Source organism: Microtus oregoni, unplaced genomic scaffold, assembly GCF_018167655.1.
Source record: "Microtus oregoni isolate MIOR12 unplaced genomic scaffold, Mior012 000003F_ref0000135, whole genome shotgun sequence".
NCBI classification, from domain to species: Eukaryota; Metazoa; Chordata; class Mammalia; order Rodentia; family Cricetidae; genus Microtus; species Microtus oregoni.
The window spans coordinates 71408065-71424490 of record NW_024543062.1 but is presented as its reverse complement, the minus strand read 5'-3'; the positions used below and the strand labels follow the sequence as shown (position 1 = coordinate 71424490).

General features: G+C 33.6%; 1 non-coding gene across 1 annotated transcript; it reads left to right on the top strand.

The window, feature by feature from the left end:
- The first annotated feature begins 2060 nt into the window (after positions 1-2060).
- LOC121446642 lies at positions 2061-2220 on the top strand. Its single transcript, XR_005974079.1, has one exon. It is a non-coding gene; the product is annotated as a U1 spliceosomal RNA (small nuclear RNA).
- Positions 2221-16426: the final 14206 nt, after the last annotated feature.

Below are 16426 nucleotides of genomic sequence, written 5' to 3'. Positions count from 1 at the left end.
GCCCGGAGAACTTATTACTCTTAAGGCCAAAAAAGATCATAAATTTTTTGTGGAAAACTAGTGAATCTCACACTAGAAACCATTCTATGCAGGGCATCTAAAAATAATGGGAGACAGTATTATCTGACTACAAGTTTTTCCCCTCTAACTAGAACTATTTTCCAGAGGTCTCATATAGGACAGTCCCATGACATCTTATTTTTGGTATCAAGAATGGAATATTTGGGTAAATAGGCACTGTTAACTCTAAAACTAGCCAAAGCCTGAGCACAACTGATTTTAAGTAATTGATTACACTGATATGGCAGATAAGATCTTCCCCAAACCTATAGCTAATGTAGATCCCTGATTCCCTTCTCATTGGACTGACAGTCTCCTCAGTAATACTTGATAGAGATGAATGTGTTTTAGTCAGTGTTTCACTCCTGTATCTTCTCTTTTCTCATCTAATCATGAGGCTCTTCCTGGCTCTATCTCTGTGTGTCCTCTTTCTGAGTCTCATCCTCCCAACTCTACCTTCCTTCTCTTTTTCTCTAGCTTCATTTCCACTTAATGCCTGTTATAAATTATCTGGTCCTGGGTATAGAGTGTAAATTTTATGAAACTATCTTTGTTTTAAGCTAAGACATCATCCTTTTGTATTCATGACATACTGGGAGCAGAGTACTCTCCTGTAGTGTTTAGCCTGCCACAAGTAGCATTACTCTCTCTAGTCTGTTCATCTTTTAAATCTTTTATCTTTCTTTGATCTGGAGACCTGTGTTTTCCATTATCATCTTCCTTCTGGAAAAGTTTCTCCACTGAACTTTGGATTATGCCCTAGAGAGCTGAATAATTATTGAATGGATATCATCTACCATCTATGGTAATTGTTTATTGGTCATTTGTTATAAAAACAATTTGTATAATAACATTTTATCACAAGATGCAGTTGCCCAACTACAATATATTCTTTCTTTTTTTCTAACTTCCAATCTCTTATTATATCTAAATACCAGTTTAACCCAATAATTGAATTAGATTACCAAACTCATTTTATATCTTTGTACTTACATTTGTTTTAATGATAAAATCTAAACTCTAACTTTGATCTCTATGGAATTAAATAATTATAACGTTCGAATGTGAAGTTAAGTTTATAAAAATAATTCATTCAAAATCACAGTCTTGGCAAGATAGTTCAGTGTTAAAGCATTTCCTTCATGAACAGAAGGATCTGACTTTGAGCCCTAGAGCTCATATCAAAACATCCAAACCACCATATATGTTTATAACTGTGTTGGCCAGCCAGTCTAGCCATCATAAAGTTCCAAGCCAGTGAGAGAGACTGTCTCAAAATGTGTAATGAAAATGTTTAAAAAAATATATGGGTAATACTTATGTAATAATACATAAAGTTTTACTTAGGTTTACACAGACACACTTAAGTTCTTAAGGCTCTTCATTTTTTACTTCTTTTACTTTGTTCCCATTGTGTATGTCCCTGGCATTTGATAGAAATGTTCTATGTTATGACATATTAAATTTTAAAAACTACATTTTCATTCTCAATATTTAAACTTACTTATAAAGTGCATATTATCTTCAGAACATATGACTATCAACACAGTTCCAGTTTTATTTAATGGCGTGTGTGTAGCCTTCGAGGCCCTCGCTGAGTATGTACCCTGACAGTGTCTCCGCAGGGATTGGAAAGGCAATAGCATAGTCTGATTAAACGGACCATTTCCTTAAGACAGACTAAATCTGATTAATCAAAATGAAACCAATTCAAGAGAATGTTGTCTTATATTCCTTAGAATTTATAGCTATCTACTTTATTTTCCTTTTTGCTGTGATACTCCTGTGATAAAACTTTATACTGAATGTTAACTGATGGACTCTTCTTAGGAATTCTATTTATGAACTAATCTCCATTATTTATTCTTGAAGAGATAGTCCTAATCAAATTATATAATCATAAGCCATGTAGAACCCTAAGCAAAGATTATCAATGTGAGACTAGAGAACAAAAACATATACAGTTCTTGCTTTTCATTAATAAACTTTGTTTCAGTATAATACTATCCTGACAGGGGAGATACCATGATCACAAAGGTGCTTTTCCCAGGGCAAGCCTTATCAATTGCATTCCAGATATGCTGACCCCTGCATTTTTTTCAAATGCGGAAAACTCTACTGCATATTTTGGTAGTGGGGGACTGTGTTCATTATACTGTAGAAATTAAGAAAATTAAATAACAAAAAAGGATCGATACAAGCATAAAATTAAATATTTAAAAATGTTTCCAGGTCATGTTTCTGTTCCCTGAGGTCAGGCAATGTTCCCACAGACTAGAGTGTATTTCAAAAATGGTTTGACTAGGTAGTGTGTTAATCATAACGAAATTCTCAGTTTTGCATTACAAACTCCAGTTTATCCCGGAAAGCCTTGAGGAGACAGTGTTGACACACTACAATCTATCTACTCAACACATCACACCTTTGCAAAGTTTTCTTAGTTTTAAAAGTTCTAGCCTGATGTGGAGTCCTTCCACAGGAATTCATGCTCTTTTTGCCAAGGAGAGCTCTCATTTGTCTACCGTTTGACTCTCACCACTGTTTCTATTGTACGATATCAGTAAATATTTAGCAATCACCTGGAAGAAGATTTGTATGTAATCCAGAACATAGATAATAATTTTACAATTTCAGGACTCTGCATGTAGTAGAACAGTGAGAAGAACAAAGGAGCATGACATACAGAGAGTGAACTTTTTCCTTTTATTTCCCATCAATCTTGGAGGTAGGACAAAGATATACTCAACTCAGGTATGTATGTACATATCTATATGTTATTCTTTGATAGATTAGCGAGAAAGGACATGAACCTTATGCTGGACTTCATCTAAGACAAGTTAAAATTCTCCCCACATCTATATGAACCACTTTGGTGTATTTACTCATCTGATTAAAGACACATGTTGATAAAAATAATTTTTTATGCACATTTTCTCAGAAATTATGCATCCTTGGGGTTACTATATCTAAAATGTTATCTATCTTTCTCTGAATATTTAAAATAATATTTTGTAGTATTTTGAAAATTATTTTGTCAGATTTATTTTATAATCAAAATATTTTAGTTTCTTAATATGATGACTTACTCCATACTTTTTCAACTTCCATAATATCAATGTAAAATGAACAACAGCTTTTATTTTTTTATGATTTTCCTAATCAGATTTGGTAATCTTTTCTTTTTCCTAAAACTAATGATTGCACTTTCCCACCAATTTTCTGTCATTGTTATCTTTCAGTTCCCTATTCAATGGTCATATTAAAATTTCAAACATAAAAATACATTTTTTATTGGCCTTCCAGGACTTCATCCTTGGAAATCCTGTTGAAAAGTGAATAATCAAAAGAATTTACCCACACTTACATTTACCTAACATTTTCCATCTATATCCAACCATATAGTATAATACAAAGAAATATTTACTATCATTTCTGCAATAAAAACTTTATCATTCCATAACATAATTTTGTATGTCACTTAGTTAACTACCCCATGTTCTAAGTTCTTAGTACTCTGCTCAGTTTTCTGTTTCTGTCAAAAACATATATGATTTTCAAATATTTTGCAATTTACTTTGTATTCTAAACAAAATAAACCAAATCCAATCCTTTAAATAAACTTGACCTTCTATTAAATTATATTTTTTAATCTACAACCCCGTTGTCAATCACACAGGTGATTGTTTTTTATGATCCTCCTCAGGTCTTCATTTCACTGATTGTTGAAACATCCATACCTTCCTTACATTGTAGTTTCATATGTAGAGTATTTAAGCTCTCTAAATTAGACACAAAGCCATCAGTATCTCTATACCTCTGCTTAAAAATTTAATAAAGTCCTATTGTTTTGTTGAAAATAAATAATAGATACAACTGAAAGGACTGATCACCATAGTCTTTGCCACAATATGAGGATTTAGAGTGAATTTTATCTTTAAAAAATTTCAGCTTCTTCTAATAATTAACAGTCATACTTAGGTTTCATGAGAAACAATATTCAAAGCTATCAGGGGTCATGATATATACCAGTAACCTAGATTATCACACATGCATAGAGATCTCAAATATTTGTGAAAGATTGCAGAAGGCTATTATCGAGTTATGCAAGAGGTATATATATACCAGGCATCGAGTTACTCAAGATATATATATATATATATATATATATATATATATATGGCATTGAGTTACTCAAGAGGTATATACCAGGCACAAAGTACATTGTGCTCACAGCAGCACATATAATTTCAATGTGTCATTTTAATATAAGAACATACACTTCCTTTTTCATGGTACAAAAAATGTGAAAGATATTTCCAAATAATCTACTCTCATTTTTCCCTAAATAGTCCTGTAATTTTATCCAATAGGCTATACAGATAATATTACTTCTATACTGTGCCAAAAGTGAAACCTTGGTGAAACACTACTTTATAACTCACATCACAATTATTATCCTTTGGTAAACTTTTTCCACTTACCTTTCAACACTGCAATCAACACAACTACTCGTTCTTAAGCAGTTCACTATTTAAAATGCCCGGGGTTATCAGCAATGTATTATTTGCCACATATAATGAACCACTTTTAGAAAAACTGTGATTTCCTGTCAATTTCTGGTGCAGCATACTCCAAAAATCTTGTTTTAAAATTGCAGCCCTGATGAAAATACTGTTATCTAGAAGAACCTTTTACACTCTCAAGTTTTTATTTTCTTCCAGATTCTAATTTAAAAATGTCATTTGTATATTATGGTACCCTTTTATCCCTCATGGTTCCTAGGTTATCAGTCTGTGAGGATAAAGTAGCATATATGGTGACAGATAGCTTTGTATGGCCTATGAACATTATGGAAATAGCCTTCTAGTGTTGGAGGGAGGCTGCTTGTTGGTTCCTGGCTGCTCAGCTCCAAAATAATCACACAGAAACTGTATTAATTAGATCAACACTGGGCCCGTTAGCTCTAGATTCTTATTGGTTACCTTTCACATATTAATGTAACCCATTTCTATTAATCTATGTATTGCCACGTGGCTGTGGCTTACCAACTAAAGTTCCATTTGGCTCCAGCAGGGTTATATGGCTTCTCCTGACCCCACCCTTCTTTCCTTCATGCATTCAGTTTAGTTTTCCCAGCCTAACCATATTCTCCTATTTCTCTGCTATAGGCCCAAAGCAATTCCTTTATTAACCATTGATACTCACAACATACAGATGGGAATCCCACATCATTCTGAGATACAGGTTCAGTGAGACAGCTCAAATTTATTCCAGAGTGAGGGGAGATATAAACATTGGGACAAGACCTAAGGTCCGTTAAACAATACATTCCTATCATAAGGCTTCTAGTATAAGACAAGTCTAATTATTGTATGAGCAGCAGAGGGAAAACTTCTGTAGGGGACTGTGTTAAAGGTAACTCTAGGGAAAATTCAGATATCTGGGCCTATGGACATTAACCAGAAAAAGGTCAAGTAGAGATCAGGAAGCCCCTGAAATTGACAGGGTGTCCTCCATGTTGCTGACCAAGGAACATGTTGCCAGAATATGGCAAAATGAAACCTCTGTCCATCAGGGCCTCAAACAACATATTACTGATGTTATATTGTTCAAATATGGTTTATATAATATTTTTTTCCTCTAACATTTTGAACGCAGTAGTTTTATTCTTGTTTCTTTCTAACAAAATATTTTTTATTTCCAAAGTCTATCAAATCAGCCCCCCAGATCATACCACAACCATGGCCTTCTTTATAATTTGTCCCCAAATCTCTGCAAAGTTGTCTAAAGTTTGATGGAGGAAGGTCATTGGTTAAAAAAATAAAGAAACTGCCTTGGCCCATTTTATTGGTTAGAACATAGGTGGGTGGAGTAAACAGAACAGAATGTTGGGAGGAAGAGGAAGTGAGCTCAGAGACGCCATGCTCCCCTCTCCCAGGCAGACACAATAGCTCTGCTCTATGAGGCAAGCACATGAAGCTCAGACCCAGGATGGAGGTAGGCTAGAATCTTTCCTGGTAAGACTGATGCTACACAGATTATTAGAGATGGGTTGATCGGGATATGAAAATTAGCCTGTAAAGGCTAGAGTTAATGGGCCAAGCAGTGTTTAAAAGAATACAGTTTGCCCAGCACTCGGGAGGCAGAGGCAGGCGGATCTCAGTGAGTTCGAGACCAGCCTGGTCTACAAGACCTAGTTCCAGGACAGGCTCCAAAACCACAGACAAACCCTGTCTCGGAAAAAAAAAAAAGAATACAGTTTGTGTGTTGTTATTTCGCTAGCCGGTGGCAGAAGCTGGGGACACAGCCCCGCCTCTCCTATTACTACAAAAGTTAATATAAGTTTTCTCAAATCTGGGTTCCCTGACCTGTGGGAAGTCCAAGGACTGCCCACCTCCATCCAGGTTTAGTAAGGTTAGCATCCAAACTGCCTAGACTCCCCCAAAGCCAGTATGTGCAGTAGGATCAAAAACCCATTGCCATTGGTTGCTCTTCGAGCTGATGAGGGAGAGGGACTTCATCGGGGGAGGGGGAGGGAAATGGGAGGTGGTGGCGGGGTGGAGGCACAAATCCTTAATAAATAAATAAATTTAAAAAAATTAAAAAAAATAAAAGATACACTTAAGTCCATATAAAAAAAAGTTTTCTCAAATCTGTTTCCTTGCTAATTAAAAGACCTTGTGTTTACGACAAAATAGGCCTTAGCTTTTGTCAAAAGTCATTTACTTTCTATTTTTCTCAAAGACTCTAATGTGTTTGTAATTCTCCTGAACATTTTACTTCATAACACTACAAAAATGTCATAAAATTAGCATATTTCTGTAGCAAATCCCTAATTATTTGTCAAGCTACCCAATCAAATTTCTTCAAACAACTAGAGATTAATCATTTTCAGATGATAATCTCCAATATCAATATCTTCCTTAAAATATGTCTTAGTTATACAAGTTAACTGAAGATATGTAAATTTTAAAGTTCTGTTAGAATCACCTTGAAGATTAGCTCTGACTAATGTTTTATGCAATTTTCCCTTCTGTGAGAAAATGTTTGCTCAACGTCCATCTCTTATAATTCGATAATCTTCAGACTTCAAATTTATTATCTATGTAAAAATTCTATTATTTATAAATCCGGATGTCTCTTTACATGTCTGCATTGGCTATGGCTTCACAACTCTTAGAATTTAAACTAAAAAATTCTGTGATTTCATAGTTCCTGATATACAACAAAATTTTATTTCTTCTGAAAAGTGGAGGAAAAATATCACAATGGTGTTAAAACTAGAAACATTCACAATATCAGGTATATATATTTACATTGATCTTACTTTGTAGGTTTTTTATTTAAAAAACATTTTTTTTCATTTTATATATTAATCCCATTTTCCACTCTTTACCCTCCTTCCTTTCCCTGCACCCCCCACAACTCCCACCCACTCCTCAGAGAAGGTAATGCTCTCCATGGGGAGTCAACAAAGTCTAGCACAGTGTTTGAGGCATAACCCAGTACCCCCCGACTATATCTTGGTAGAGCAAGGTATCCGTCAAAAGATAATTGGTTCCAAAAAGTCAAAGTCAGTACAAGTAATATAGATAAATCCTGGTCTCACTGCCCAGTGGCCCCAAAGTCTATCCCAGCCAGACAATTCTTATCCATACTCAGAGGGTCTAGTTTGGTACTATGCTATTCCTTTTCTCTCAGGCCAGAGTTAGTGGACTCCCATTAGTTCAGGTAAGCTGTTTTAGTGGGTATAACCATCATGGTCTTAACTTCTTTGCTCATATTCTCACTCCTCCCACTCTTCAACTGGACTTTGGGAGAAAAGCTCAGTGCTCTGCTGTGGATCTCTGCCTCTGTCTCCATCATTTGCTGGATGAAATTTCTATGGTAACATTTAAATGTCATCAATCTGACTACAGGACAAAGCCATTTCAAGCACCCTCTGCGCTACTGCTTAGGGTCTTAGCTGGAATAATCCTTGTGGATTCCTGGGAATTTCTCCAGTGTCAGATTTCTTTCTAGCCCCATAGTGGCTCCCTCAATCAATAAAATCCAGGATAGTAAAAACTCCCTGACATCAAGCTCTATTATAGGGCTACAATAATGAAAACAGCTTGGTATTAGCATAAAAACAGAGAGGCTGACCAATGGAATCAAATTGAAGACTCAAATATTAACCCACACACCTGTGAACACCTGTTTTTTTGACAAAGAAGCCAAAATTATACAATGGAAAAAAGAAAGCATCTTCAACAAATGGTGCTGGCATAACTGAATGTCAACATCTAAAAGAATGCAAATAGATCCATATCTATCCCCAAACACAAATCCAAATGAATTACAGACCTCAATACAAATCCAACCACACTGAACCTGATAGAAGAAGAAGTGGGAAGTAGCCTTCAATGCATAGATACAGGAGACAATTCTTAAATATGACACAAATAGCACAATTTTGAGAAAAACAATATATGTGATTTCCTGAAAGTGAGAAGCTTCAGTAATCAATGGACACAGTCATTAAAACAAAAAGGCAGCCTACTGAATGGAAAAAGATCTTTACAGACCACTTTGTAGTTTTCTATTAAACTTTCAATATTTTCATTACTCCAATGTCATTATAATGAGAAATATATATTTTATGGATATAAACACACACACATATATATATACATATATATGTATACATATATATGTATATATATATATATATAGAGAGAGAGAGAGAGAGAGAGAGTAGAGACTGTATAGAGGATACATCAGTATTTTAACATAAAACATTTTAAAAGATGAAATAAATTTTTTATGTATCAATATTTTTGTTTTATCCAGCATATGTTTTTTATTATTTATTTATTCATTCCCATTCTCTCTCCTTCCTCTTTTATCACCCTTACTGTGTCTCATATGTGTGTGTATGCGGGTGTGTGTGATTAAGTAAATGTGTGTGCACCTGTGAATGCATGTCACAGTTAATGTTTGAGGTTAGATGACAACTTTAAGTACTCTTTTTTCCCCTATGTGAATAGCAAGAATTGAACTTTATATGTCTGGCTTACCAGCAAGTATATTGATTGTTAGTGCCATCTTATTAGTCCATGAGTTTTCTTTAAAATGCTTTTAAATTTACATATACCTTCATTCCTAGACTATCATTTGTGTCAAGATGAAGCTGAATATTCTCTTTCCAGTTACCTATCAAAAACTCACTGATGCAGAAGATGAATGAACCCTTTATATTTTATATAAGATGTACATACTGACAGAAGGAATTGCTGATGCTTGGTGTGAAGAGGACAAAAAGGGTTAAATGATAACAAACATGGCTTTCCAATGGACACAGTGAGCTGATAAAATGCACAGATCATCTGTGCTGAAGTAAGGGACATTCTTATTATAGAACAAGGAGATGTGAAATGAGAAGAGCTAGACTTTTCTTAGATGCATAGTAAATGACAATCTACGTGTTCTCAATAAGACTATTATGAAAGAGAAAGGGGTATATTCCTAGAATGACAAATACTACTATTTCAGAAGGTTGGGGCCAGAAAAATTTACAGTATCTAAATACTCATCAGACTCTATAAAGGTGATGACATCTGTCAAAATGATATCAGAAATCTCTTATACAAATTTACAAAGCCCAGGACCAAAGCAACCAAGATAGTATCGTGTTACACCATGTGTCCTAAAATACAAATGCCCACATATTGCTCTGAAAAGAACAAACAGATTACTTTACTGAACTGAAAATACAGAAAAGCAGCCACAAACTGTGCATTATTATTTGTGGACTTTCTTCTTGGAAAAGTCTTACAATCATATTTCTCTTACTTAGTATGTGATGAATTATGAATGTTAATGAAGTCATTACATCTTTATAGTAAAAATGTGTGCTTTGATAGTTGTTAATAAGATATAGTTGAGATAGCACAGACAATTCCAAAATTATATTATTTTAGCTAAATACGTTCAAATTGAAAGAATAGAAGTAACCTAATTACATAGATGTGTCATTTAGCTGCATCTCTATTTCATACAAATTAAACTAATCAACATTTTGTGATATTCACATATTGTCTGCATTAGTAAAAGATATCAAAAAATTTGTCTTTACACTTTAGTTTTATTTCAGAGAAAAAGACATACTTTTAAGTAACCAGCTAAATTTCCATAATAAGTATATAATTCTTTTAGAAATCTAGATTAATATTAAATTATACCACCACACTCTGAAGTAAAATTCTGATGTGGCAACCCAGTAAATAGAGAAATAAATTGAATATCAAGTTGTGAAAAGATGATGCATGATATGCAATAATACACATATCTGTAGGCAGATCTAGATGTGTTAATTCATGTATTGACATACATTTTAATCTATTTAATCTTTTAATCAGAGAATATTCTGATGAAAATAAGATTATCTATCTAAAGGACCAATTTAATTTTTGAGGAGTTAATTCATTTTACTAAAGCAAATTACTTAATATAATTTATTCAGATTTAGTGGACAGAGATTAGAAAAAGAAATAAAAAAACAATACCAGGGGATTAAAATATATTGTCAGTACTTAGTTTATTGATAGATTTTTATTAGATTATTACTTACAAAATGTTCAAAATCAAGTAAAAAAGAACTTTTCATGAGAATTAGCAAGACCATATGTAACCTTTCTGTTATACTTGTATGTACAAGGTACCTACTTATTTTATTTAAAATTATTTTAACAAATACATAATTACACTGAAATTATGCATATGTATGCTGAAAACTGTTCTTTGGGAGTCTGACAATACACTCATTTTTTTTCATTGATCATATCTTTCTACAAAAATATCCAAAGTCTTTTCTAGTGTTTGGAAATACTAAATTATCCACAATATAAGTACTATGCTAGTAAGACACTACCACATATTTTATAATTACTGCTTAGTTCATGTAGATCTAGCTCTCTTCATTAATTACCCATGTGCTTTCTTCAAGCTCAAATAGTCACTCTTACGCTCCCAACATTGATTGACTTCAGGATTCATCATGTTGAGGCATATTTATATCATACTCTGATGCTCCTGAGACTGGCCAATAGCATTATACCTCGAATCAGGGGACTGAGCCAGTTACCAGCTGACTGGATTCAGCCATAGAGAAGTCATCAATTTGGATGGAGAAGGTCCACAGAAAGGAAAAGGTGGGGACTAGGGTCTGAGCACTTTTGGTTATGAGGCAATAAAAGAGATGGGTCTCTTGTGTTTCTGGCCAAAATAAATAAATAAATAAATAAATAAATAAATAAATAAATAAAATAAAAAGGCAAGGTCAGCTAGATGCTACTCAGCTTCTGTAAGGTAGCAGGTTTTTACTGCAGATTTGGCTTTTGAGTCTTATTGATAAATAATTTATAGAGACAATATAAACCTATGTACTGTGTTTAAGGCAGAGCTGGGGCTGTGGGAACAGTAACCCTACCTGGCAGTGAGATGAGTGTCAGGTGGGCCACTGACTGAGGGCTGTGGGGTTGCAGAAAATAATTAAAATTTCAGTAAATTTATATGCAGCTGCTAAACTGACAGATGCAAATCACTATAATCCACAAATCATATACCTTGTGTTCCTGTATAACTTTACCTAAAGTGACAATAACTGTTTCTATCCATACATAAACAAATAACAACTTCTTATTGCTTTTGATAGTATAAAGGCACCTTTTTATATTGATTTTTAACATTCACTACTTGGAGGAGATGTAGGCTGTTACCATTTTTTGGTTCTTATACCTTGAAATACCATGATAATTTCACATGTTTCCCAGACATATGAGCCCCATTTCATCCAATAGTAAGATTGTTGAATCAGATGATAGTTTTGCTTTTACATGTTTGAGGAAACTTCATACTTTATTGCATAATATCTGCTCAAATTTTCATCCCCAACAATAGTTTATAATCCCCCATTTCTCTGTATACTTGTTATCAAGTGCTATATTTAATATTTGATAACACCCATATTTCAGTATATTTTGTTTTTATTTCACATATTTTTCACTAGCACTATTAAGTATTTTTCCATATTTTTGTATATTTGCATATCTTCCTTGCAGAAATACAATTTAGATCTATCATCTATTTTAATTGAGTTATGTGTGTTACTTTTATATTTAATAAAATTCCTTGTGTATAATGGCTATTATCAGTTTAACAGAAGGCAGATGTTTTCTTTCATTTCAGAGGTTGTCTTTTTATCTCTAATAATTTTTCTCCTTCTGTATGGAAACTTTTGGTTTAATGGAATATCATTAATTATTGGCTTTCTCATTGCATTTTACTAGAAAAATGTACCTCTTCTTCTATAACCTCTCTGTCTTACCTTTGAACTTTCATTCTATTTTAAGCTTAATTATCCCAACACAATATTTTTTATTAATTGTTTGGTATTTTCATACAGTTCACCTTGATTGTACTCACTTCCTAGTCCTTCTAGGTTCACCTTCTCACCCTTGTGACTTCCTCCTCAAACAAATAAACAAACAAGCAAACAAAAACTCCAAGTCCAATTTGTGTTGCCCCTATACTCTTCGGAGCATGGTCAAACCCCGAGTGACCAAATTCTTTAAGAAAAAATGAGTGCTCCCTGCATGACTTTCCAGAAATCATGAACTATAAAGAGTTATACTTCAGAATCTTTCTCAAAATTTTAAAGAGTTCTCTTCCTGTCTGGACTGTTTCTTCTTTGTGCAGGGCGTTGTCACAGAAACCTTCAAAGTCTCTCATTCTCAATGTTGGATATACAGTGACCAATACCACTGCAGATGAAGCTGCCTTGACCACAACAACAAGCAGCAGCATGGATCATGGACATCAACATGGTTTCCCAGAGACAGATGGGATCACAGACATCAACTTTTCCATCAGTGGAAACATAACTTCAGATATAAGCATGGCTTCTGGCTGATATTATTATTATAGTTGGTCTGATAAAGTCTAATTTTACTTTTTCTACATGTTGTAGCATAAGTATTCTCCATCCCACTGGTCCCCCTGGACCATCGTGCTACAGCATGTGGCTTAAAATTTATTTAGTTCAAGTTACTGAAAGTCATATATTGTCCCTAGTCATATCATTAGCAACTTTTGAAAGTCTGTGATCTCCTGACTAACAGCTGTCCATTTAGACTGTATCCTGTCATTGGCTTATGCATTTATTTTCTGAGAGTTTTAAACAATTTTAGCTCATTTTAAGTTTTACTCTTTTGAATTCAGGCATGAAAGCCTCCTACCTTGCTTTCCTTAATCAAAATTAATTTGGTTGTTATGATTTATTTATTTATTTATTTATTTATTGTGTTGTGTAAGTCCATGTGGATTTTAGACTTCTTTTTATAATTATATGAAGAAAGACATACTATTTTGATTTGAATTGGGCTATATAGGTAGCTATTGGTAGTATGAACTATTTATCCTCACTCTTCAAACTCAGTACATGGAATGTGTTTCAATTTCTGTGTGTGCATTCAATGTACAGTCTACTAAGTTAATTTCACCAGTGTTTTAGTATACATTTTAAGATTTGTGAGTGTTTAGCTTATAGTCATTTGTAGGTATTCTATTTACTAATTTTACTTATAAAACTATTAATATTCAGATAACTTTTACTAGAGTAGTAGAAATATAGTATTCATGCTCTCATTGTATATAAAAACGATTATATTCTTCTGATGTATTTTTCTCTTTGTTTTTCTAGAGATTGATCTTGGGAGCTTAAACTTGCTAGGTCAATATTTTGTCACTGAGTTATAACACCATCTGTGATTTTTGTGAAATAATTTTGTAGAATTCATTTATTAGTCCTAGGTTTTTACATTATAATTAATTTTTAACTTTTATTTGAGTCTCTCTTTGTGATTGTCTATACACATGAGAACCATGACTCACTTCAACCAGAAAGGGGTTTCAGAGACATTGTCACTTGGGTTACAGGTAGTTGTGACTGTCCAATAAGAATGCTAGAAACCAACATTTTGTCCTCCCTAAGAGCCAGTATGTCCTCTTGACTGTTGGGCTAGCTCTCTAGATCACAGGCTTTTGTTTTGTTTTTTGATTTCGTAGGACCTTCCAAGAATGAAAGCTTATTTTTTAATATATAAGAACATACCTTTTTTTTTAATCTGTACCTCACTCATAATTGGTTTCTAGCCATAAACAAAGGACATTGAGCCTATAATTCGTGACCCAGAGAAGCTAAATAAGAAAGTGAACTCAAAATAAAACATATAGTCATCCTCCTGGATATTATCCTTCAGGCGATGAAAGGAGACCGAAACAGAGTCCCACATTGGAGCACCGGACTGAAATCCCAAGGTCCAAATCAGGAGCAGAAGGAGAGAGAGCACGAGCAAGGAACTCAGGACCGCGAGGGGTGCACACACACACTGAGACAATGGGGATGTTCTATCAGGAACTCACTAAGGCCAGCTGGACTGTGTCTGAAAAAGCATGGGACAAAAACAGACTCGCTGAACATAGCAGACAATGAGGACTACTGAAAACTCAAGAACAATGGCACTGAGTTTTGATCCTACTGCACGTACTGGCTTTGTGGGAGCCTAGGCAGTTTGGATGCTCACCTTACTAGACCTGGAAGGAGGTGGGAGGTCCTTGGACTTCCCACAGGGCAGGGAATCCTGACTGCTCTTTGGTCTGATGAGGGAGGGGGAGTTGATTGGGGGAGGGGGAGGTAAATTGGAGGCGGGGAGGAGGCAGAAATCTTTAAAAAATAAATAAATAAATAAATAATAATAAGAAGAAGAACATACCTTTTCCAACATGATTATCTGATTTCTGCTGTTCTAATGTAGATTTTCTTTCTTCTTCTTCCTTGATTATTTAACTTATGAATTCCAGTACTCTGCAAAATTAAAGCTGCTTATGATGAAGACTCTTGTATAGTTCCACATCTTAGAGAACAACAATTTTAACACTGCCATATTCATCTGTCGCTAGCTACTGTAATATGAAATTTTTGCATTAATTTCCATTAATTTACACCTGCTTATTTTAGATTTCTTTTCATTTGTGATAGCATGTTAATTAGAATCAAAAGCTAATTCTGCACCTATAATTTTTCATGTATTGTTTGCTGTGTTCTAGTAAGTTTATTGATATGCATGTACCAGATCACACTTAATTTCTAGCATAAATGTCATTTAATCATGTTAAATACTTTCACCCAATGTAGAATTCAGTTTTTTAAAATTTTTATTGAGCATTCATATATTATTATTTATTTTCCATTTGGTGCATGTATCTAAAAGTTTTACATCCTTCTACATTATTAAATTTAACTATAGATTCTCATAATTCTCCTTAATCACCCTTTGTTTTAATACAATATTAATGTCATAGACTTGCATTTAATTTTCTTTATCATCTCTTTAGTATTCTTGTGCTGGTCCTCAATTTGTTGAGCTAAGGATAAGTAAATTATGCTTATTTTCAAAGATTATACTCCTTTTGTATTCACGTACTGCATTTTAGATTTACTTTTCTATTTTATGTTCTAATATTAAATTTTCTTTCCTGCTATTTAATAATTTGAAGGTTGTTATTTCTTGAATTTCCAGCCACTTATGATGCAGAGATGGGCTAATAATTTTAGATATTTTTGTTTTTACAAAGATATTGACTATTAATAACTTTCTGCTAAATGTTATTTCACTGTAACCTATAGACCTTAGATTTTTTCTATTTTAATATCTTTCAAGAAATTACTTTATTTGTCTTCTTTGTCCAATTCTTTGTTTTATACAAAATAATAACTTCCACAAGCTTTTAAACTGTCCAAATTATTTATTGTCACTGATGCACTTATGGTTAATCTTATGTGATAGTTTCCACAACAGATAGTCAATACCATTTTTTATTAAAGAATTTTTGTGCTTTGACTTGTAGCATATCATATAGACTTTCATGGACAAATGTCCACTTGTTAAATACCTTCTATCACAGTAAGATGGTAAGATTTTTCAGTCTTTTGTTAGCACTATCTGGTGATGCGTGAAATTTAATTTGCAGACTATTTTCTGATTTTATGTTTAAATGAGTTATCTAATTCTGATATAGAAATTATGTCCTCTGTTATTAGTGTATTGAAATATTTTACCTTCTTATTTTCTTTTAATAGTTTCTTGTATATGTAACTATCATGATACAAAGTGCATGCATATATATTTGTTATTTTTTCTTAATAAGTCATTTGTTTCATGTGTATTTAAGATTTTAGAGACAAAGTCTAACTATTTTCCCCATACAGAGTGCCTTCAATCATGGAATCTTCCTGTTTTATTTCTCAATTGCTTGGGTGCCACAT